The 22,923-nt window shown below is 34.8% G+C and overlaps 2 long non-coding RNA genes across 2 annotated transcripts in view; one reads left to right on the plus strand and one right to left on the minus strand.

Moving 5' to 3' along the window:
- Positions 1–22,923, plus strand: part of LOC140617281 (uncharacterized) — a 92,914-nt gene that overhangs the window by 14,314 nt on the left and 55,677 nt on the right. The window lies entirely within an intron of this gene.
- LOC140617282 (uncharacterized) overlaps positions 4,123–22,923 on the minus strand; it is a 79,905-nt gene continuing 61,104 nt past the window's right edge. Inside the window, exon 3 of the long non-coding RNA XR_012017525.1 lies at positions 4,123–4,761. This is a non-coding gene — a long non-coding RNA (uncharacterized lncRNA). The remainder of the gene's footprint in view (positions 4,762–22,923) is intronic.

The following is a 22,923-nucleotide window of genomic DNA, read 5'->3' on the forward strand; positions in this document are numbered from 1 at the left end:
CCATCATGCACATCAAGTTTCCATAGAATGTGTATCCTCTTCAGCAACAATAACAGTCTTTCATACTTTCCTCACTACAGACCTGTTAAGTAAAAAATTCTTTCAATTTTCTATCTGAAAAATGTCTTAAATTTTCCATGTTAGTTTAAGGATATTTTCACTGCATATAAAAGTCTTGTTATAATCCCTGCTTCACATATCATTTTATTGATGACATTCTGTTATCTTCTGACCTATATTATTTCTCATAGAAGATCTGCCATTTGCATGGTTCCCCCCCCCCCCCCATGCAATGTACCATTTCTGCTTTCAAAATTTTGCCTTAATCTTTGGGTTTTAGCTGTTTGACAATGGGCTTAGTAAAGATTTTGTCTTAATCTTTGGGTTTTAGCTGTTTGATAATGGGCTTAGTAGTTGACAAATATACATAAGGATATTTTTCTTTATATTTATACTTCTTAGATTTATAAGTTGGTATTTTTCTTAGTAAACTTGGGCAACTTTTCAGCCTACTTCAAGTATATTTTCTATTCCCTTTTTTTCTTGACTCTAATAACACATATGTTAGACTGCATAATACTATCCTACATATTAATGATACTTTGTTTTCAATGTTTTTTTTGTTTGGTTCTTCAGAGTGAGTAATGTCCATCGATCAGTCTTTAAGTTTAGTGACTGTTTCTTCTCCTGTATCTTATCCTTTATTTCCTCCACATACATATACATACTCATATATGACTCAGTTTATGAAGTTGGTTTTTAGTAAACATGAATTTCTGGGAGATAGTGTAGCTTAGTACAAAGATCATCACCAAAAAAACAAAAAACAAAAAACAAAAACAAAAACAAAAACAAAAAAAACAAAGACCATCATCTATGAAGATTAAAACAAACAAATAATAACAACAATAACAGACATCTGAATCCTGAATCTGCTACTGACTACAGTATAATCTTAGGTTAGTTTTACTTAGACTTTTGAATATAAATTTCCTCATCTATGGAGTTTAGACAGTAATCTTTATTACACAGGATGGTTGTGAGAATTAAATAAAGAAATATGGGCAGAACTAGAGATGTACTTTACCAGGCACAATGCATTACACATAATAGATCTATAAGGAATAATTATTGTTTCTTCATTCATGACTAAAAATTGTCTAGACCAGTACTCAGCAATTTTTTTTTCTATAAAGGGCCAGATACTGAATAATTTACGCTTTGTGAGCAATACCATCTTTGTCATAGCTACTCTGCCATTATAGCCACAAAGTAGCCATAAACAGTATGTGAAGGAATGAGCATATCTTTGTTCATTAAACTTTATGTACAAATCTGGTAGCAAACCAAATTTGGCCTGTAGGAATTATAGTTTTCAGACCTCTGGACTAGATTAAGAAATATGAATGGGTTTTTTGCTTACACAGTATGTCTATGTTTTAGAGTCCTCAGGCTTTAAAAAATACATGTTCCATCTCTTGTCTTCATGTTTCATATATCTGATCAAAACAAAATTTCTGGTGTGCTTAAAATCTAACTTCCTTGGTAAAAGTATAATTTCATTGTATCACCTTCAGCAATATTATAGGACAGAATTTTCTAAAGTAACATAAGGCCTGTTTTTCTTGTCTTACAAATAGTAATGTTTTGGTTGGATTCTTCTCTTTCTAGACTTGGTGTCAAATTCATTGACAAATGGAAATCCCTGAGGTTGAATGATACTCTCTGTTCTACTGTATGCCCAGTCTTCAACCTGGATCTAGTGGGATTGTCATTGATAATAACTTTTCTTCTTTGTTCTTTAAATGCAGGCTAGTATGATATAAAGGAACTGTAAAGGGGAAAATGTACTGGCTTAGAAGTCAGAATTGTGCTCTAACTCAGGGTTTGTCCCCACCTTAGTGATATGTTAATTGAAATGTTTAAGAATGAATATATCAAAGTCTACTTTTTATGAGGTTGCCATCAGTTTTAACCTTTTTCTCCAAACCTGTTATCCTTCTGAATTTATTATCATTCTCAAAATCATTATTTTTTGGTTATTCTTACTTCCCTATTTTTTTTCCTCGCCAAATGGTTATAAATTCTTATTTTTGCAGCATTTGTTAGTTGATAAAGTTTTTTCATGTGCATTATTTAATTTGATTTTCACAACCACTAGTATGAAGGACAAGGCTTTTAGTCCTCTTTTATTTTATAATTGAGTTAAGTGATAAAATAATTTAAAACTGTGAATTTAAAGTCACATGATTAGAAAACAGAATGAGGACTAAGACTATGCACTCTCACTACTCATCCACTAATTCTTCTGTAGGGGTTCTCAGGAGTCAGTGTGCTAGATTTCCAAGTGTCATATCTTATACTTATCTTTATAATATTCTGAACTTCCCTGTGGAAGCTGTCACTGTTGACATAGTGACAGAGGAAGATGAGAAGGGCTGTAACTACATAAGGATACTGCAGGGGCTTCTGGGATAAGAAATTCCAGACGGTGAGTTAGTTCAGTAAAAGACACTGGATGGCATGGAAAAGCTTTTTAAGGATTTCTTTGTCTGGATGTGGGGAATGTTGCTATATTTTTCTAGTTTCTAAGAGAGATAAATTTAATGGCCTTTACTTTCTTTGTCCTCAATGCCCTATTCAGCCACATTACATAAATATTTGGTAAATGTGATAAGAAAATGTTATACTCTTTAACAATTAAATAAGAATCAAATCTAAACAATCTTTTTTCTTTGTTTATTAGACAAAGAAGTACCTACTAACTCATTAAAATTCCATATTTTGACCTTTTATTTTATTTTATTTTTTTATTTTGACCTTTTAGAAAAATAGAATGATTGGAGTTTTAGGACTCTGATTAGTTATTAAAACTCTTCTTCATAAGTCTTTTTAATTACACCTTTATTTGTCTTCATTTAAGATACTTTTCTATGTATCTTATAGAATAGAACAACAGGTGAGCTTTCACAAAGCCATCATTATTGTAATAAACACCCCCCCTTCTATTTCCCTCCTTAGCTTCACTACACATTATAGAACAGGGGTTTGGGTTCATTAATATTTAATCTTTCTTTACAATTTTCTGACATTATAGCAACAAAGCAGCCATAAACAGTATGTGAAGGAATGAGCATATCTTTGTTTATTAAACTTCATGTACAAAGTCTCCTGACCCATATATCTTTGGAAGTATTTTCAGAGATAAATTTTTGGATTTTAAATATTTTTAACAATAGGCTACTAGCCCTGGAAGTCATATGAAGTAAACCCTAAGATGCACTGGTCAGTATGTCTCTACCTCTAAGTAACAAATAACTAATTTTGTCCTGTTACCAAGTATCTAGTGTCCAGTGAGAATTATACTCAAATAACTAATACCTCCTGCTTGGGAATCTTTCAGTCAAATATTAACCCCAAAACATTTATCAGATTTCTTCTTGCTATTGAACAGTATTATATTTTATATAAGTTTTATATAAAGACATAGAAATGGATAGACACTGACATATACTGCAAACCTAAAGTATGCAAAATATTCTATTTACTATTCAAATTATCTTTCTTTAATTATCTCTCCATAGAATTTTCTGGGAAAATTCAAACCCCCTATGTTGCAGCTGATGTGGGATCTAGGCTTACTTTTCTCTTGTGGGTTAATTTGACTTTTGGATTGTGTGAATTAAATAACAGGGTGACTGAATATTAATTTAGTCTCTGCTTTGTAGAGCTATTATGAAGCATAAACATGAAATCAGTCTTGACATTCTATAAAAGAGAGCATAAATTTTTATTTTGACTCTTTCCTACTTTCAGTCACTAATGACTGAAGAAAGTAAGCTGTGGTATACTTAGGGAATAAATAAACAAAATGTTTAAAACATTGTCGATTTGAAATTGTGATTAGTGAAGAGAATGTACTACTAGTTGATATGAGTTGATGAATGAGAGTTAAATAGATATAGTAAACTTAATAACATGTAAAAATGTATAAATTTGTTTAAAAAAATCACAGGGAAGCAAACGATGAAATTACACAAAAAGTATGTCAGTTGGCTCATTTAATCGGAAAGATAAAATGATAAAAAAAAATGAGATGAAGAGAAAATTTGGAAAACAAGCTAAGAATAAATAAGAGATGAAAAATATCACCATCTGGAAGATTTTAAAAACAAATTAAAGAAAATGATATTTAAGAAACAGAATAAAACAGCAAGATAAAACATGAATAAATTCAGTTTGCTAGTTTTTTAAAAAGTTAAGTGTAATAGGTAAAATTTTTGAGGAATATGCTTGAAAGATGAATAGTATATTAGAATAAGTTTTAAAAGCCTAAGGTCAGCTAAATTGCCTCCTACATTTAGAGGAAAGTAATTTTAAACAGTGTTCCCCCCCCCCACCCCCCACCGCCCCGAGTACAAAATTTAACATTCCCTGGGAAAATATACAGGGTCATTGATTTCAAGGCAGTTGAATCAACCTTCTGACCTTGTTATAGAGTTCCATTCTCTGGATTAGAGCTCATTGCAAAGAGATTTATGTTGGTTGAGGTCTCTTGTGAGTGATTCTCAATGTAGCAATCCTGAGGCAGAGATATCTCCTTCCTCAAATTCTTATCCCACAAGGAAGACCAAATAGACAAAAAACTTGAGTCCCTACTAGGATCTAAAGTACAAAGTACAGCAACAGATGATGTTGAGATTATTTCAATGCTTTTCATGTTCCATCTTCTTTGGGAAATTGCTTTTGAGTTCTTTCTTTCTGTGGGAAAAAGAAAAATTAAGGCAGAGGTAAGGATATATCATAATTGAAGCATTAAATGGTATTCAAATATTAGAATTGATAAAGTCACTATAAATTGTTCTGAAACCCAGTCCATTCTGTTCACATACCATAGAATCTCATGCATACTAGGGAAAGAGTACCAAGGCTCAAATCAGGTAGCTGTAAAATCATGACCTCCATTCCCTCCCAGACTGCGGAAGGAGGACTGGGGCTTCCCACTGCAGTGCATTTTGTGACTTTACTGTGGCAGGATGAGCTGTGTCTGCACCTGACTGTGACTTGAAAATGAAGACACACTGAATCTTAGGCCACTGAAGGGCTGTCTTCCCCAAGCTGCAGCATACTGAACTTGAAGTGCAGCCCATCCTACTGCGCCCCTCAACCCTCAGAGGCCATCACTTTTATCCCCAGGGATTCAAGGTAAACAGTAATTAATTGATTACTATCTGCCAATGAGCTATGCAGTGGGCATTTTTCCCCAGACAATTCAGATCCCTTTCTAGAGCAACTTATTTAAAATTTTTTTGCCTTACTTTCTGTAACTGTAAGGTGGAGGATAATAATATTTAGGGGTAACACTTATTAAATATTTATTATATACTATAATTGTTCCAAAGGTTTATGTGAGACTAAATCTTCTAATTCCCAGGATGATATTTAAAAGAGTGTTTTATTTTTACCTGAATGTTATAGGTGTGTATATTGAAACTAGAGAGGTTAAGAAACTGTGCCTGTCTCACAGAGTGAGGATATAATATGACCAAGTATGCGGAATGGCATCATAGCACAGTGCCTTGCATGTGGTATTCATTAATAAACATTAGCTTTTATTATTATTATTATTATTATTATTACTAATTTCAGAGTCTCTGTCTCTGTAGTTGGAATTTCTCTCTCTTCTGTGGAAGTTCCTGTTTTAAATGCTCATGTATTTCCTGAAAGATTCATCCATGGCAAGAATAGACATAGACTATACTAGGTCTATTTTAAACAGAGAGACTGATATCCCTATGTTCTTCGGTGGGGCTACAGAATCAACTTAGAAAAAACTTAAAATTAACTTTTTAGCTATGAATGCTTTCATTGCTTCACATATTTTCTTCACACAGAATGTATACATTGTCGATTTGAACTGCCTACAGAGATTAGGTTTCACCTTTGAATCAGTCCTCCTTAAAGTGAATTAATGAGTGGAGACCACCAGGAAATGGCAGATCAGACACTCATATCATGGTTAAAATGAAATGCAAATTTGATTAGCTATAATTATGTCCAGTATTTAGAAACCTACTTATCATTTTGTAGACTCCTATTTAAAAAATTATAATATGTGGTTTTGTAATATTTAATACCATCTATATTGTTGGAAAACATGAGCCAGAAACCTGTCTCTTATAAATAGTTTACTGTTGTGACCAGTTTCTTATCTGAGCTCTCTTTTGATTGAAAAGAAATGAACCAAATCTCTGGGAGAGATGCCCCTCAAGTTTCTTTTATTCTCCACATCCTTGCCCACAGCCAGCAATCCTGATTCTGTGGGGCATTATTTATGTTACCCTGTTTGTATTTTTGTTTTCATGTTGTTAGGTATGAGTTATGTAAGTAAATATCCTATGTGTCTGGGTTATTATAATATTGTGTTACATACCCACACATATACACACACTATATGTATGCCATTCCAGGTGTTACTAATAAGTGATTCCTTCTAAATCATTGCTTTTGTCATGATACTTTCCTATTCAAGCTGTGATTGGCTTCCCTCTACTTAAATATTGAGTCAAAGCCCCATAAACCAGGCCTTAAGACTCCCCAAAACCTAATTCCAAATGATCATTCTTTTTTGTTGTTGATTTTTTTATTTTTTAATTTTTAATTTTTTTTTTTTTTGTTTTCTTTTCTTCCAAATGATCATTGTAGTCTTACATTTTAACTGTGGTCAACACAATCATTTCACCTCATTTAATCTGCTATAATTCTTCTTCCTAAATACAACCCGAAAACTTTGGAAGCCAACTTCTACTTCTGGCCAAAATGGAATAAAAGGAACTAGATTAACCCTTCTATCTTAAATAACTAAAAGATATGAAATAGTGGTTTTCAGACATTGCACAAGCAGGCAGTGCACAAAAATAATCACATGAGAGAGGAAACTTCCCCACAATTGTCCCCCCTCCTTTTTCCTTCTTGGGGCTTTTCTTCTTAGAGGTATTTCTAGCCACAGCACTGGGAGAGGACTCCAGAGAGAGCCTAAGTAGGTTTCCTAAATTGATGTGATAGAATTGGGTATATGGGGGTGTCCAGGTGGGTGGACTACACAGAGCAGAATGCCACAGAGAGAGAATCAGCACAGAAAGAGAGCCACAGAGAACCGTAGAGGTTGCCCTTTGAATCATCAGCTGAATACTGACCAGCATGTATTTGTGAGGAATTATTCAAGGTGGGAGAAAAAGCCATTTAAAAAGAAAGCACAATAATCCCTGGAGTTTAATAGAGCCTGGAATTGTTTGTTTCTCACTAGCAAGAGTAGAAAAAACATCATAATACATGAAGTATCAGGTACTTAGAACGTTATTGCCTCAGTAGTGGAGTGTAATTAGCCCAAGACTAACAGTTGTTCTAGTCCACATAACAGTGTTTGAAACCAAGCCTTAAAAGGAAAAGCCGTTTCCAAGTAACTTCATTGCACCCTAGTGGAAAGTTTAAAGTGTTTTTTTTTAACTCAAGAATATTCAGCACTTTTAAAAAATCCTCAATATGTGGCATCCAATTGAAAATTACCAGGTATACAAAGACACATTTGGAAAAAAAATGTCAATTGGAAAAACATTTGGAAAAAAAAAGAGTCTTGACCCAAACCATTGGATAAAACTTTTGGAACTATGTGAATCTCTTTACTTCTTTCATGCACTCCACAAAAAGCTATTATAATTAAAGTAAGTTGATCGGAGTGCAGGAGATGAGTCATATGCATGGAAAGAAACATTGTGCACACTTGCCTTTTTCTAAGAAATAAGAGTAAGTTAATGATTACTAACTTGAATTCACAGAGGACACCATTGTTTTCAGCCATTAGTTCTCAGCTCCATGGGGGAGAGAGTGGAAACCAAGAATGTGCACCTTGAATTGGACACCACACATCATTTGCTGCATTGGCACCAGTGTTATCATTCCACTCCAAACCTCACCTCTCTTCTGTCTCCCCACTGAGAACTTCTGCTAATGGAAACATCCTTACTTACTCCCAGAAGAGGATGCCTCTGAACAATCTGGCTACGTAGCCCTCCACTACACCCCTCAAATCATTATTTGTTCCCTTCTGCTTTAGAATTCTTCCTACATTTGTCTCTGACTGATCTGTTACACATTCATTACTTTATAGGTTTAATATCTGCCTCTATTACCAGATTCTACACTTCATGAAGCAAGGGATTTGGTTTACCTCTGAGTCTTCTCAGTCCATAATAGTCACTCATAGATATTTATTAAATGAATTAATAATTCTTATCACACAATTATTTTTGTTGATCTGAATTTTTTGTGAATCAGAGCTTTTGACACTGTTTTCCCACAATAGGTGCTAAGCCGAGTCAACTCAGTTCCTAAGTTTAATAATAGATCAAATGAAAAGTAGATAATGAAGACTGAATAATCCACTTCTATGAGCCTTTAAATACATAGGTACTGCTGATAGGGATTCATAGCAAATACATTCCCATGTTCCCCACTATCACTTGCTGTCCCTTTTATGAAACTAAATTACTTTGATCGAAATTAATTAAATATTAATTGAATGTCTATCAGGTGCCAGGCACTGTGCTTTATCATGGGAATAAAACTGTGAATAAAATATTCTCATGGTTTCCATCTTCATAGTTTACAGTCTAAATACTTGATAAGTCAATATTCTATTAACAAAATTATGTGCAATGGGAGAGAGAAATGTGAAAATCTAAGATAAATAGCTCTAAATCTATGTAGCTATTGTTCCGGTTACTTTTATGAAGAACAATAAAAACGTATGGCATACGAAATGAAAAGCATACGGCCCTAATGTCTAGGGTACTATCTGTATCCTTGCAAGAATATACTTTTGGATATATAAAGTATATAAGAAACAGAAAGGTCTTAAAAATGTAATTTAAGCGTACCTGGATGGCTCAGTTGGTTAAGACTCTGACTTGTTTTTGGCTCAGGTCATGATCTCAGAGTTGTGAGATGGAGCCCCATAGTTGGCCTCTGTGCTCAGTATCGAGTCTGCTTGAAATTCTCTCTCCCCATCTCCCTCTGCCCCCCTTTGCTCTCTCTCTAAAAGAAATAAATAAATAAAATCTAATTAAAATAATGTAATTTAAACTTTTGTTTTGGAAATGAAAGATCTTGCCTCTTCCTGTGTTGAAACTGCCTTAGAGTTGAGAAGACAGCTTGATTCTCACCTCTGCTGCTTACAAATGTGTGATCTAGAACAAATCACTAGATTTTTCTGTCTCCATTTCCTTTGTGAAATTATAATAATAATTTTTCCACTTTAACAAGATTGCAGTCCGAATCAAATATGATTATGTTTTAGGAAATGCTTTGAAAACTACACTGTGGCTAAAGATATTCAATAAATTATGTTTGCAAATTGCTCAGCATATTGTTATAAGCACTTAGTAAGTGGTCAGTACATACAACTATTAGAGATGAAAATTTAAAAGGTAAAGATAGCATATAGAAGAGTTTAAGAGCGAATTATATTTCCAAAGAAACACATTTTGAAATTGAGAACCAGAGGGCTTTTCTTTTCTATTCTTTTCCTGAATTTTGATGGGGCTATAATTAGAATGTAGTATCAACAATCTTCATACATCTACCAATGTATGAAGCTAATATTCACCTTCCTTCTCCTACTTCAATTCTTTCTCCAGGAATGCTTGGTGAGTCAGAGAAAGGTGCAAAGAAACCCCAAATGGTATTCACTAAATTCAGTATCAGGTTGAAATGTCTTCCATCATATTATTTTTATGAACATTGGTTTCTCTGATGCCTATTGGATCAATGCAAGAATCAGGTCAGAGATCAGACTGTCTTTATGAATATTAAAGACAGAATAGAAGGCATTACATGTGATTAGAATATTTTTGGTCAAATCTTTCTTTTTATGAACTTGGGATCAGAACACAACATGAAAATGAATATTTAGTAATTTTGGAATTCTTTCCAGGAATTATTTAGCAGAAATAAAAAGCAAAATGTGGAGCTTTTGAGCACATTATACGCATTGAGAAGATATTCTTGTGTTACTCAGCAGAAGCAGCACACTCTTTTACTTGGATTCAGCTATAAATAATGTTCATTGTCTATTGAAACATTTCCTTTAAATTTTTCTTTTACTATTCTAGGTAAACAAACCATTCAGAGCAATGGCATTCAACCATCATCATCACCATCATCATTATTTGAGAGAGAAAGACAGATAGCATGCACAAACTGGGGAGGGGTAGAGGAAGAGGGAGAGAGAGAATCCCAATCAGGCTCCACATGGAGCATGGAGCCCATCATGCAGCTCAATCTCTTGACTCTGAGATCATGACTTGAGCTGAAATCAAGAGTTGGATGCTTAACTGACTGAACCACCCAGGTGCCCCTCATTCTATCATTATTATTAGCAGTGAAAATCATCCTTGTCCTTATTAAAAATTATATTACTGATAACTTTTTTTCCCATCATTTCAAAAAGAGCTAATGTTATTGTTGTAACACGACCTAAGAACTATGAAAAATATTTTGTGTAATATAAAATATTTCCTGGGAAATATCATTTACACGGACTTCAATGGCAAAGATAACTCTAAAATTATGCAATGAAATGGCTCTGCTATTCACCAGGAGGCAGTATAGAATAGGGGTTAAATGCACAGATGGCTAAGTTGCTGGAATTCAAATCCTGAATTGTCCTGCTGTTTCACTAGTACTGTGCTTCACTTTCCACCACTACAAAATGCCCCGTGCCTATCACTTTTTTACTAAGTATATGATATTCTATTCATTGTAGCTCTAATACTTAGTATACATAGATACTCAGTTATTTCTCAAATTCATTAAAAGCAAAAACAAGCATATGTCTATTTCATAAAGTAATTGGCAAAGAAAACTAATATCAAGTATTTAGAAAAATAAATTTCAGATCTAGTTTGTAGTCTTGCTATTTAAACTATTATCTGTTGTTAGGAGATGCTAGAAAGATAAATGTTAAAGAATATTAGCATTTAAAATGCTCTGGAAAGGAAAATAAAACAATATTTTTTCTTCTGCTATATGATTATTCAGACTACGTGTTTTCCTTCACCTCAATTCCTCAGTTTTGTTGTTTACCTTTAGGCACATTTACTAGACCTATAGAATCAATGAAGAGGAGGTAGAAAGTAAAATCTAAGACTCTCACTGGAGAAATGCCCATTAAATTCAAACCTGTTTCAATTAAAAGTTGAAAGATCAGTGAAGGATTTTTCATGAAGGGAAGTTGCTTGCATTATTAAAAATCACCACAATCAATCTCTAAATATATTATTTTTTTCTAAATATATTAATTAGAAATATAGAATTGATCAAATATTTAAGAAAATGAAATAGAGGGCTAAATGAAATCTTCCATGGTAAAACTCCAGTGTTTTCTTAAATACTCCTTTTAACAAAAGTTCAAGAGTGCTGGACTTACCCTCAATAATATTAATAGCATCTAACATTTACACTGTATCTACTAGTTGCCAGGTAATATTCTAGGCCACTTAATATACTGATTCCTTTATTGCCAATATCTCTCTGTTCTGGATACCATTATTATCTTCATATTACAAATGTGGAAGCAGAAACACAAAGATGAGTGACGAGTGTTAAATGACTATGTTGGGATTTGCCAAGGCATTCTGGCTTTGAAATCTGTGTTCTTACGTACTACATGCTACGGGGCACTGTCCCTCAGAATTCCTACTTGAACTTCCTACTCTCACTACCACCTGCTTTCCTTCTAACCTATCTGCCTGCTTTTTAGCCACTTGTCTGTCTTATTAAGACCTCCACCAACTTGACTCTTCCATTGTTTTTCCTACTCATCGCATAAATTCACTTACGTCTTTATTCAGTGTAGCATCTACAGTGTATCATAATCACCTCATTTTACACCCTCTATTCCCTCCTCTCTTTTTCTTTGATACCCTCATCTAACTAAACAGCAGTTCAAATTACACCAAACTATCTGCCTACTCTGTGTGTATATTGAGGAGCTGAGCATTGCAGAAGATACGTTCAGAACTGCTACTTATGTTTTGTTTCAATTCATGATCATAGGGGATGCCTGGGTGGCTCAATCAGCTAAGCATGTGCATTTGGCTCAGGTCATGCTGCCGGGGTCCGGGGATGGAGCCCCACATCAGGCTCTCTTCTCAGTAGGGGGTCTGCTTCTCCCTCTCCCTGTCTTTCACCCTTACTTGTGCTTGCTCTCTCTCTCTCTCAAATAAATACGTAAAATATTTTTAAAATTCATGATCATAAACTTAAGTGCATGCATTATTGAGTCAAAAAATCCTATTACACTTCCTAGTATGTTCACTTTCCCATTATCAAAAGGATCATTGCTCTTTACCTATAAAGATGTTCACTGTTTCACTGTTTCTAATAGCAAAAGACTGGAAAGAATCTAAACACCCAGAACTGAATTGACTGAATAATGTACACCAGCACAATGGAACAGCTTTATTAATGAAAGAAGGATAAAAAAAAAAAAAAAAGAAGGATACTTAGAAGAATAGTGAAAGATACTTATTGGCAAGAGAAAACAGTCATTGTTACACAAGGAAGGCAGGTTACAAAAACCTTTGCACCGTTCAGTTATAATAAAATACATGGAAATAAAAATGAAAATTAGTAGTGGTTTTCTCCGGATGGCTGGATTAGAAATAATTATTTTATTCTTGTTTTTATTATCTCTATATATTCTCCATTGAGGATCGGATATCTTGTAGTAAAGTTATCTTTAAGAAGGCAATGATACTATGTCATTTTCTTCTACTCTCTTCTCCCTAACACATCACTCCCCACTCCTCCTCCCTCTTCAATTATGTTCTAAATTTGTATTGAAAAAAATTGATCCGAAATTCTTTGTTTTCTATCTACAATCCTACCTGCATTTCAGCATATTTTCTCTACTAGCTCTTGGGTTCCTGTAAAATATGGGAACCTTGCTCACCCTACAGGGCAACCTCATGACTGATGCCCTGTATCTTTTGCTTAGTCACTTCTGCAAAGATTTTAATTGATTAAACTTTCTGTCAGCAGTTTGGTATTCTCTCTTTCTTGAATGATCCACTTTCCCCCTTTTCTACAAAAGGATATAACATAGTGGCTCAGGGGTGGGCTCTAGGTAGAACCTGCCTTGATTGAGCATTGCTTCCCTTATTTCTAGCTGTGTAGACCAATTAGCTGAACTAATAGCTTTGTAGAGCATTTGCCAAATTTCTCTTTCAGTTTCATTGTCTACAAAATGTGTTATTAATATTATGTACATCATAGGATAGTAGGACGTAATTAGGATGATATTAATTAATGCCTGTAAAATTCTCAGAATAGTGCCCAGGGCATAGTAAGTAGTTAATAAATGTTTCCCATCTCCTCCTCCCCCTCTACTTCCCTTTATCTTCTTCCTTATCGTTTCTTTACAAATATGTTTTTGAACCTCTTTTTTGGGGGAAAATGCTCTCTCATACCATTTCTCTCTTTGGCTTCATTTTTCTCCATTCCACATTTACAGGAAATTTTTTGAACACTTTTCCAATAGGCTCTCCACTTCTTCACCTCTTTGATTAGGTCAGTTCGCACTAGTCACCATTCATACTGGCTCTTCTTCCCAGTATCACAATGTGTCCTTGCCATGGACACATTGGCAAGCAGCAGTCATTGCTCTTTTTCATCTTCACTTTTTAGCACCATCTGACTCTGTTTACCAATTCCTCCTTCTGGGAACATTTTCTTCTCTTGGTTTCAAGAACATTATGTTCTCTTGATTTTCCTACTACCTTTCTGCTCTTCATGGCTCTTCCTCTGGCATTCTTCATGGCTTCCCCTCTGTGTTAGCATACTCTAGGGCTCTCTATCCAGGCTACTTTTCTGTCTACGTACTCTCCTATCTTAGAAGGCAGAGATAAGTGTAAATAACAAATTATATTTAAAAACATTTATGTTTATATGATTTAACTGTGCCCACTAGATAAAAATATATAAATAAATCTTTATGAAAAGGGCAGTCTTCAAGTTTTAATAGCAGTTGTAGAATGTTTTATTTTATTCATGACCTATTAAAGTGAACAACATTAGCTTTATAAAGAAGTGGAACAGACACCTCACAAAATGACTACTCATGTACACGTGAACTCATGCTCCTCCCTTACATAATCCTCATCCCTAGCAACCACCATGGAACCAGCAAATGATAACCATAGTATGCAAAGAATAATCTTTCCTGTAAAAATGTACCATAATGGAAAAATCCCATTGTTGATTTATTTTTCAAAAAGATTTTACCAATGAAAGGTTGAAAGATGGATCAATATTACTCTTTCTTCACTCTCTCCCATATCAATTACTTATTTTGTCAAGATAGTCACATTATTTTTCAATTAGTTTTGTACATGTCTAAGTCTTTCAGTAACCTAAGACCTTTTTTCCCAAGCAGAACCTTATAGTCATTTACTTTAGTGATTTTCTGCATAATGCTTGCTACATAGTAATATGAAAAATATTTCTTGATTGAAGAAGTAAAATAAATTCAGTATTATGTATACTTTTATAGTTGTGTTCCAAATAGCCCATGGTATTGGTACAATAAATAGAACATAGACAATTTTATTAGAATGAATTTTAATTTCTTGTTCTAATTGTTATTAATTAAGTTAATAATTGCTATTATAGCCTACTCACTGGTCACCTTACTTTGATTTTTACTCTCCTCTTAAACCTTTACTGACACTGACACATTGGCCACAGTGAGCTCCTTGAAAAGCAAACTTTACCATGTCACTTTCCTGCTTGAGGGCATTGTTGACACCTTGATAGAATCCTATTGTTCTTTGATTACAGTCCAAAAGCCTCAATAGGGCCAAGTAGATCTTATGATTCCCTTCCCATCTCTAGAGTTTTATCTCAAAGTCCTCTCTTCACTTCTTACTTGTCTCTTTGGTTTTCTTTACATTCATTGTCATGGTGTTGGCTGCCTGCCTAAGATCTCAGAGTTCTCCTCCTTTAGTCCACTTGCCTTATTAACTCCATGCTCAGATCAAATGCCACTTCCTCAGGGACTCTCCTTTCATCTCAGGCTAAGTAGGTACCACTATTCTATGTCTCCTAACACCTGATCCTGTTGATAGACCTCATTTTAATTGTATTTGCTGATGCATTAATTTATTTAACTTCCATCTTCCTTAAGCGTTTAACCTCTAACTTAGATGACTATATGGACTGTACTGCCCTTTATAAGATGACAAATTCAGGTTAGGGAAAATGTGGTAAAATACTAAGTGTCCATGGTAATACTGAGATATCAACACAGGGATTCTTATGTTCCCCCTTGACTTTGAGTCCATTTGATTGAGGGTCATAAGCATAATTAATCTAAGGAGGCAAAAGAAAAAAGGTGCTACATGCTATTTCAAATGTCCCTAGCTAGCATGCCCACTGCAAAATTACAAAACCTATATGGAAACACTTTTCTTTAATCATGTCTTCCCTGCTCTCTAAAGATGGGTTATCAGCAGGGCCAGAGGAAATCTTTGTCTTCCTGGAGAGAGATTTTTTTAATGTGGGAACGATCTCTTTCCTGCTTTCCTCACCAGGAGTGAGAAAGAATGGCATTTGACTTCTTTCCCCTTCCAAGGAATTAGGGCTCTCTTACCTGTGCTAAGTGAGAAAATTTAGGTGCAACTCAATCAGAAAATTGTGGGGTCACAATGCTGGTGGACACTTTTGATGCTGCTGAAGTCTATACAATAGGAGAGATTTTAGTTAAGAGAAGTAGTGTCTGGGAATGACCTGCATTCCTACCACATAGACTTGCAAAGACAGTGGATCTTTGGTAACTGGAGTATGTATCAGTTTAGGTGGTGAGGGTTATGCCATCTTCAATATCCCTTGAAGTCTGCTTATTTGAACATGAAGAGCCTAGAGGAAAGAGACAATGAGCTGGAGGTGGAGGGATGGATGGCACACTGGGGAAGTGTAGGGTAAGGCTATGCCTGGGCAAGAGATTATACCTCCCTCCTCATTCCACGATCCCAAAGAACATCAAGAGCTTCTCACAACAGAGCCAGGCACTTGAAGGTAGTCATGAGGACAGCTGGTGGCAGCCATGGCCGGCTCATTTGTGGAATACAAGAAATAGTGAAAGGGATTATAAGGGAAAGGAGGGAAACTGAGTGGGGAAAAATTAGAGAGAAAGACAAACCATGAGAGACTCCTAACTCTGGGAAACAATCAAAGGGTTGCAGAAGGGGAGGTGGGTGGGAGGATAGAGTAGCTGGGTGACGGCACTAAGGAGGGCACTTGATGGGATAACCCCCAGAATATTATACTATATGTTCAAAAATTGAATTTAAATAAAATATTAAAAAACAAAACAAAAAGAATTTTTAGAAAACCAAATTAAAACAAAAGAAAGGAAAACTTTTCCAGAGATATCTATTATCATCTCTCCTTTTCTAAAAGGAAGCTGCATTTCATTACCTCTGCTCCTGTCAATTTATTCAATAGAAAGTAAAGATTTCTTCTGACATTTTTCTTGGGAGAAAGGTGAAGCAAGTGAAAGCTGTAGCATAGAAAGCTAATATACTCTTCCTTTCTTGCATCATGAAATAAAGGAGAGAACCTGTCTGCAAACTATGAGAAACTCAGAAAGAGTGCCCATATCTACCAGCCGGAGAACTATCTTAATGGAAAAGTTGTGTTCACATGATCATTTGTCAGTCTTTTCAGCAAGACTCATATGTGACTTTTTTTCTTTTTTTTTTTTTTTGGACTTGATATGATTAAAAACTATCGTTTTGGAATGTGCAGAACGAAATACACATTGAGTTAATTACTCAGGAGGGGAGGAGTGAGAAGAAGGAAAGCATATATTATTATTATTGCTATGCATCTTAGTAAAATGTGTCTGAAAAAGAATACACTGAAGAAATAAAAGAAATTAAATTGTTTTAGGTCTTTCATCACCAAACCATAGACTAACAGTGTTTAAAAGGACCTTATAGGGTAAAGCTAATGATAAAATAATACTTGTGAAGTGTCTGACACATCAGCTAATGTTCTAGGTATGTTCATTTTTTCTGATAACCCTTGACAGGTTAGGTCTATTATTCCATTTCTGCAGATGGAGAATCTGAAATTCAGAAGTATTAAATAACATGTCCAAATTGCATAGCAATAAATGACAGAACTGAAGTATGAACCGATTAAGTGATGATTCAGTCAATGCTTGAACACTGTCAACTTAGAACCATATAATTCCTGGTTACCCAGGCAATTAAAAAAAGGAACATGATTTGTATTGTGTTCTTAATAAGCAAAGTTAGAAACTCAGAGTGAAGGTTTAGGTTTTTTTCTGATTGCTTCTTTATAGAAAAATCATATCCTTAGTTAATTCTACAAGGATATGAGAATGCATTTGACAAGTTTGACTTTAAACTTGCCATTTCAGATCACAAGTAACACTTTTTCTTAAAGGTTACATTTCTGTGGCAGAGATTGCTAGCTGTTCACCAAAATCCATTCACCTCTTCTTTCAGGATCCACAATCAGTCTACACTTCTAGCTACCCTTGCATTTAAGTATGACTGAAATTCTAGCCAACAGAATGTGAGGAGATAAAGTGTGTCTTCCAAGGAAAAGTCTTTTTTTAAAAAAACCCTCCATGCCCTCTTTCCTCTGTTGCCAGTAAATGAGATGATGATGAAGTCCTAGAAAATGGTTGAGCCACAAAATGAAAGGAGTCTGGATCTCCTAATTCTTGACTAGGGATGCTTGCTTTGAAATCTCTCATGGGGAAGAAATAAACTTCTACTGCATTTGAGCCCTTGAACATACTTGAGACAATCTGTAGTGCAACAACTTCAATAACAAAATAGTGGATTATTTGGAATTAAAAATACAAACATTGCATTTGGATTTGTTGTTCCCCATCTACTGTAAAATCATGGTGGATAAATGGACTTCTCTGAGTCGGTTTCTTCTGTGAAACAGAAATAAAAATTTCCACTTTATGAAATTGTAAAGATTAATTTAAATCCTAAATATGACATTGCTTTATAATCACTTAGCAAATGTGAAACATGTAGGATATATTTTTTAAGAGAATGCTTCACTCTTAGTCCAGAAAAAAATGTTCTTTTCTTTTTTGGAACAGCTTGAATAAGACACAATTTATATACCATAAAGTTCATACATTTTAACTGCACAATTCAATGAATTTTATTGTATGTAAAGAGTTTTACAAACACTACCATATTCTGGAATATTTTCATCACTCCACAAAGAGATTTCATACTCCAATCATTCCCCATTCCTACTCACAGTCCTATAAAAATACTAATCTACTTTCTCTCTCTCTCTCTACTATTGTTTATCTAGTTGATGAACAAATATTCTTTATCTAGTTGATGAACATTTGGATTGTTTCTAGGTTTTAGTTATTTTAAATAATATTGCTGCAAATATTCCCATGTGTTTATTTGTATGAACCAACATTTTGCTGGGTCATACAGCAACTCAATATTTAACGTTTTAAGAAACTACTAAACTGTTTTCCAAAGTGGCTGAACCCTTTCCTTTCTCACAGCAATGTATGAGAGTTCCATTTCTTCCATATTCTTGTTAGATAACAAGAACACCTTTTGATTATAGCTATCCTAGTTGGTAAGAAATGGCATCTTATTATGGGTTTTTAAAAAAATATTTTATTTATTTATTTGAGAGAGAGAAAGAGAGAATGAGCAAGGGCATCTGGGCAGAGGAAGAGGGAGAAGAAGACTCCTTGCTAAGTGAGGAGCCTGACACAGGGCTGGATACCAGGGCCTTGAGATCAGACCTGAGCTGAAGGAGACCTTTATTCTGGTGCCCCTTATTCAGGTTTCAATTCGCATTTCCTGGATAATGATGCAGCATCTTTTCAAGTGCTTATTGGCCATTTGTATATCTTCTTTGGAGAGATATCTATTCAAATCTTTTACCCATATTTAATTGGGTTATTTGTCTTGTCCAAATTCAACTTTTCACATGTGAATAGCAAATTGTTCCAGAACTAGTTTCTGAAAAGGCTACTTCTTTCCTGTTAAATCTTCTTAATAACTTTGTTAAAAATAATTGACCACAATGTAAGGGCTTACTTTTGGGCTTTCAGTTCTATTCCATTGATCTCTTTGTCTACCCTTATGCCAGAACATACTGTCTTTGTTATTGTAGCTTTATAACAAGCTTCACAATTTAGCATTATGAGTCCTTTCAATTTGATCATCTTTTTAAATATTGTTTTGGCTATTCTGGGTTCCTTAATTTCCATGTGAATCTTGGGTTTAGCTGTTCAATTTCTGTTAAAAAAAAAACTAGGATTTTGATAATTGTGTTTAACCTATAGATAATTTGGTGAGTATTGCCATCTTAAAAAAAAATTCAATGTTTCAATCCATAGCCATAACGTATCTTTCCATTTAGTTAGCTCTTCTTTAATTTCTTCTGATATTTTATAATTTTCCATGAGCATGACTTGCACTCCTTTTATTCAATTTTTCCTAAGTGTTTTGTTCTTTTGGATGCTATTGTAAATGGAATTGTTATCCTAACTTATTTTTAGATTTTCATTGCTAGTGAATGTCCCTTTCTTTTGATCTACATTGTCATGTTTCAGATGTTCCATACTGGTTTTACTATTTCTCTCTCAAAGTGAACTCTATCCATGGCATTTGTTAACACAGTGAGTGCAAAGCCTTTTTCCCAACAGCCTGAACTCCTATTTATGACCACATCCCTATTTCAGCAGTGCAGAAGGCAAATTGTTTGCCTGACATAAGAAAGACAGTAACCATATGTGAAATAATTATTTTTAAATGATGCCATAAAACCCCCAATCCAGTTTCTGCTGGCAAGCATACATGATAAAAAGGGATTTGACACATGGCTAAGGGACAGAAACATTTAAACTCCATAGTTTTTAATTAATACACATGGATATCAAAAAGAAAAAAAAATATTTAGAGGAAGAGGTAAGAGCCCTGTTCTGGATGCCTCTAAAAAGAGCACATCCTTGGTGCTAGGGGTGGTAGATGATGATGGGAATGTTATTTGGGAAAACTTCCTCCTCTGGTTTCCTGCCTGTGAATGGAACTGAAGCATTCCAACTGAGGGTTTCTCCTCCCCTCTTTCCATATTCTGCCTCTGGGGAGAGTAACTGGGCTGTCTTTCTTCAGCTGCACTCTCTTCTTTCTCTCGAAAGTAGCCAAAGCACTACTGAGAGCATAAATCCTTCCATGTCTTCTGGGGCTGCCTCACATGGACGCTGCTATGGGGCAAGGCGAGAGGGAATGTAAATCAGCATAATTCTACAGTTCAAGCCAAAAGCCAGTAAGAAAGATAATATTTTGCCCTCTATGTTTACTCTGTTTCATTTTGAATCTTTTTAATAAGTTATGGATAAATAACTCTGTTTTTTGGCAGTCCCCTCAGAAATTCCAACAAAAATAACAATAATGATAATAATAGTTAATATTTATCAACTACTCCTGGTATGTTTAACATTTACAGATTAATGAAATATTTGAAATATTTCTATTTCATAAAGATCGCTATGATCTATCATACACATGGGGAAAAATTTTTAAAGCACCCAGAGGTTAAGCAACTTATTCACAGTAACTGAACTAGTAAATACCAGAGCCAGGATATAAATTCAAGCAGTTTAGCTCAGCACCTGTACTGTTAACCACTGCTTATACACCTATATGTGCAATTCTTAGTTTGCCAATAAGGAAATTGAGACACAGAGAAGGTAAGTAATTTGCCCAGGTTTGCCCAGGAAAGAAATGCTGGAGCTAATAATAATGAAACTAACAGCTCCCACTCAACCTCTGAGTTCTGGTAGGTTTAGATCTTGAGGTTCTGAGCCCCAAAATAGATGATGGGAGAGGCAAACCATTAAAAGGGTGATGCAGAGAAAGAAAGCCTCACAGACATTCTGTGTAGATTTACCCAAAGGAAGGTTACTGAGTGAGGATTCTCTCACCCAGGGTTCTGATGTACTGATCCTATTTATGTGGCCTCAATGCTACATACTTTCACATTCTTAAAGTGTATCACCTGTGATGAAAGACCAGTTTAAGTGAAGTTTTGTTGTTGCATTTCTGAGTAACCAAGGATAACATTTGGAAATGATTTAGTTTTACGTCAATGTTTGCTTCTGACCTTGAGATAGAATGACCGGACAACTGCCTTGGTTGCACCAGAGTATTTAAGGATCCTCAAAGGTAAGAGGTGCATTGGGGTTATTGGCAGACGTGTACCTCCAAGCCCAAGGAGATTAAGCAAGACAATACTTGCTAACGAACCCTGCTTACTATTGAAAAGTAGTTAGGTGCTCTTTACTTTAACTATTTGTGTCTCTTGGCAGAGCCAAATAAACATTTTCTGTTTTGGAAATCACCCAGAAATTGAAATGTCAAAGCAAAAGGATGAGAAGGGAGGCATTATTCAGAGTGAATTCCCTGCTTTTAAAATGTGTATGTGTTATGTGTTGGGTATGTGAAAATATATGACAGCAAATGTGCAATTCTAAATGAAGCACAATTCTAACAAAATTCTGTGGAATGGTTGCTGTAGAATTTGATCAAAGATCTATGGCTATTTTTGAGGAACTAAATGTTATTTTTGTTTCCAAACTTTTATCTGTTGTTTGACATATACTATGAAATGTTTCTTTTATAAGTAGAAAATGTTTAAGAAGATGCTATCTCATCCATTTCTTTCAGTCAGGACATTCTGTGGCTTCTCCTTTTCTTCCTCTGTAGTGATAAGTTACTGACTAACTTGCCCTCTCCCAAATCATTTTGAAGAATACAGCTAAGGCAAAGAAACATTTCATTTTTGGAAAAAGCTGGCTTGGCACTGAGATCACAGGGGCTACTCAAGTTTCATTAAGATAATGAAAGAACAGTATTTTTCCTGAAATTAGATTTTAGAAATACCTTTTCTGGTGTTTTTGTGTTCTTCATCATGCCTTATGGTCATGCAATCCTTATTTTCAAGTAACTCAATGTGCTTTGCAAACATTTAATTACTCTTACCTGGGTTTTGGTATTGAATTACATGTGCCATGGAAAAATTTTAAGTTATAAGAATAGTTGTTTCTTTCTACAAATCAACTTCATCATATTCCATTTTCATTTTCTTGTTTATAAGGAGAGTCATTCACAGTCTCAATGTAGTTTCAACCTCTGTGCTAAATCAACCATCAAACAATCCACTAGCATGGAAATGAAAACATGACACCCAGATGTCCACTCCTCCATATTAAATCACTTTGTGGTTGGCTGTTTTCTTCTTTAAATTATGAGATCCTTGTGGGAAAAGATGACATTTTGTATGTCCTATTTTGGGTCTGTGTGGGGCTTTTGGGAATCACCTGGTAGATTAGAAGGGGCTGCACATAGTAGGTATAAACTTCTGCTGTTTTATGGAACTTTACATTTAATTTTGTAAATTAAACTTTAACAGCAATTGGTCAAATTTGGAACAAAAGTAAGCTTTTGTTAAGTTATAGTAATTATCACAGTTATATGTGATTATTGAATATAGTATTTTACTAAGCATGATATGTATATAAGAATATGTAACAAGGGATCCCTGGGTGGTGCAGCGGTTTGGCGCCTGTCTTTGGCCCAGGGCGCGATCCTGGATATCCGGGATCGAATCCCATGTCGGGCTCCCAGTGCATGGAGCCTGCTTCTCCTTCTGCCTGTGTCTCTGCCTCTCTCTCTCTCTCTCTCTCTCTCACTGTGTGCCTATCATAAATAAATAAAAGTTTAAAAAAGAAAAAAAAAAAGAATATGTAACAAGGCACAATAGATAAAT

This window comes from Canis lupus, chromosome 25, assembly GCF_048164855.1.
Source record: "Canis lupus baileyi chromosome 25, mCanLup2.hap1, whole genome shotgun sequence".
Lineage (NCBI taxonomy): Eukaryota > Metazoa > Chordata > Mammalia > Carnivora > Canidae > Canis > Canis lupus.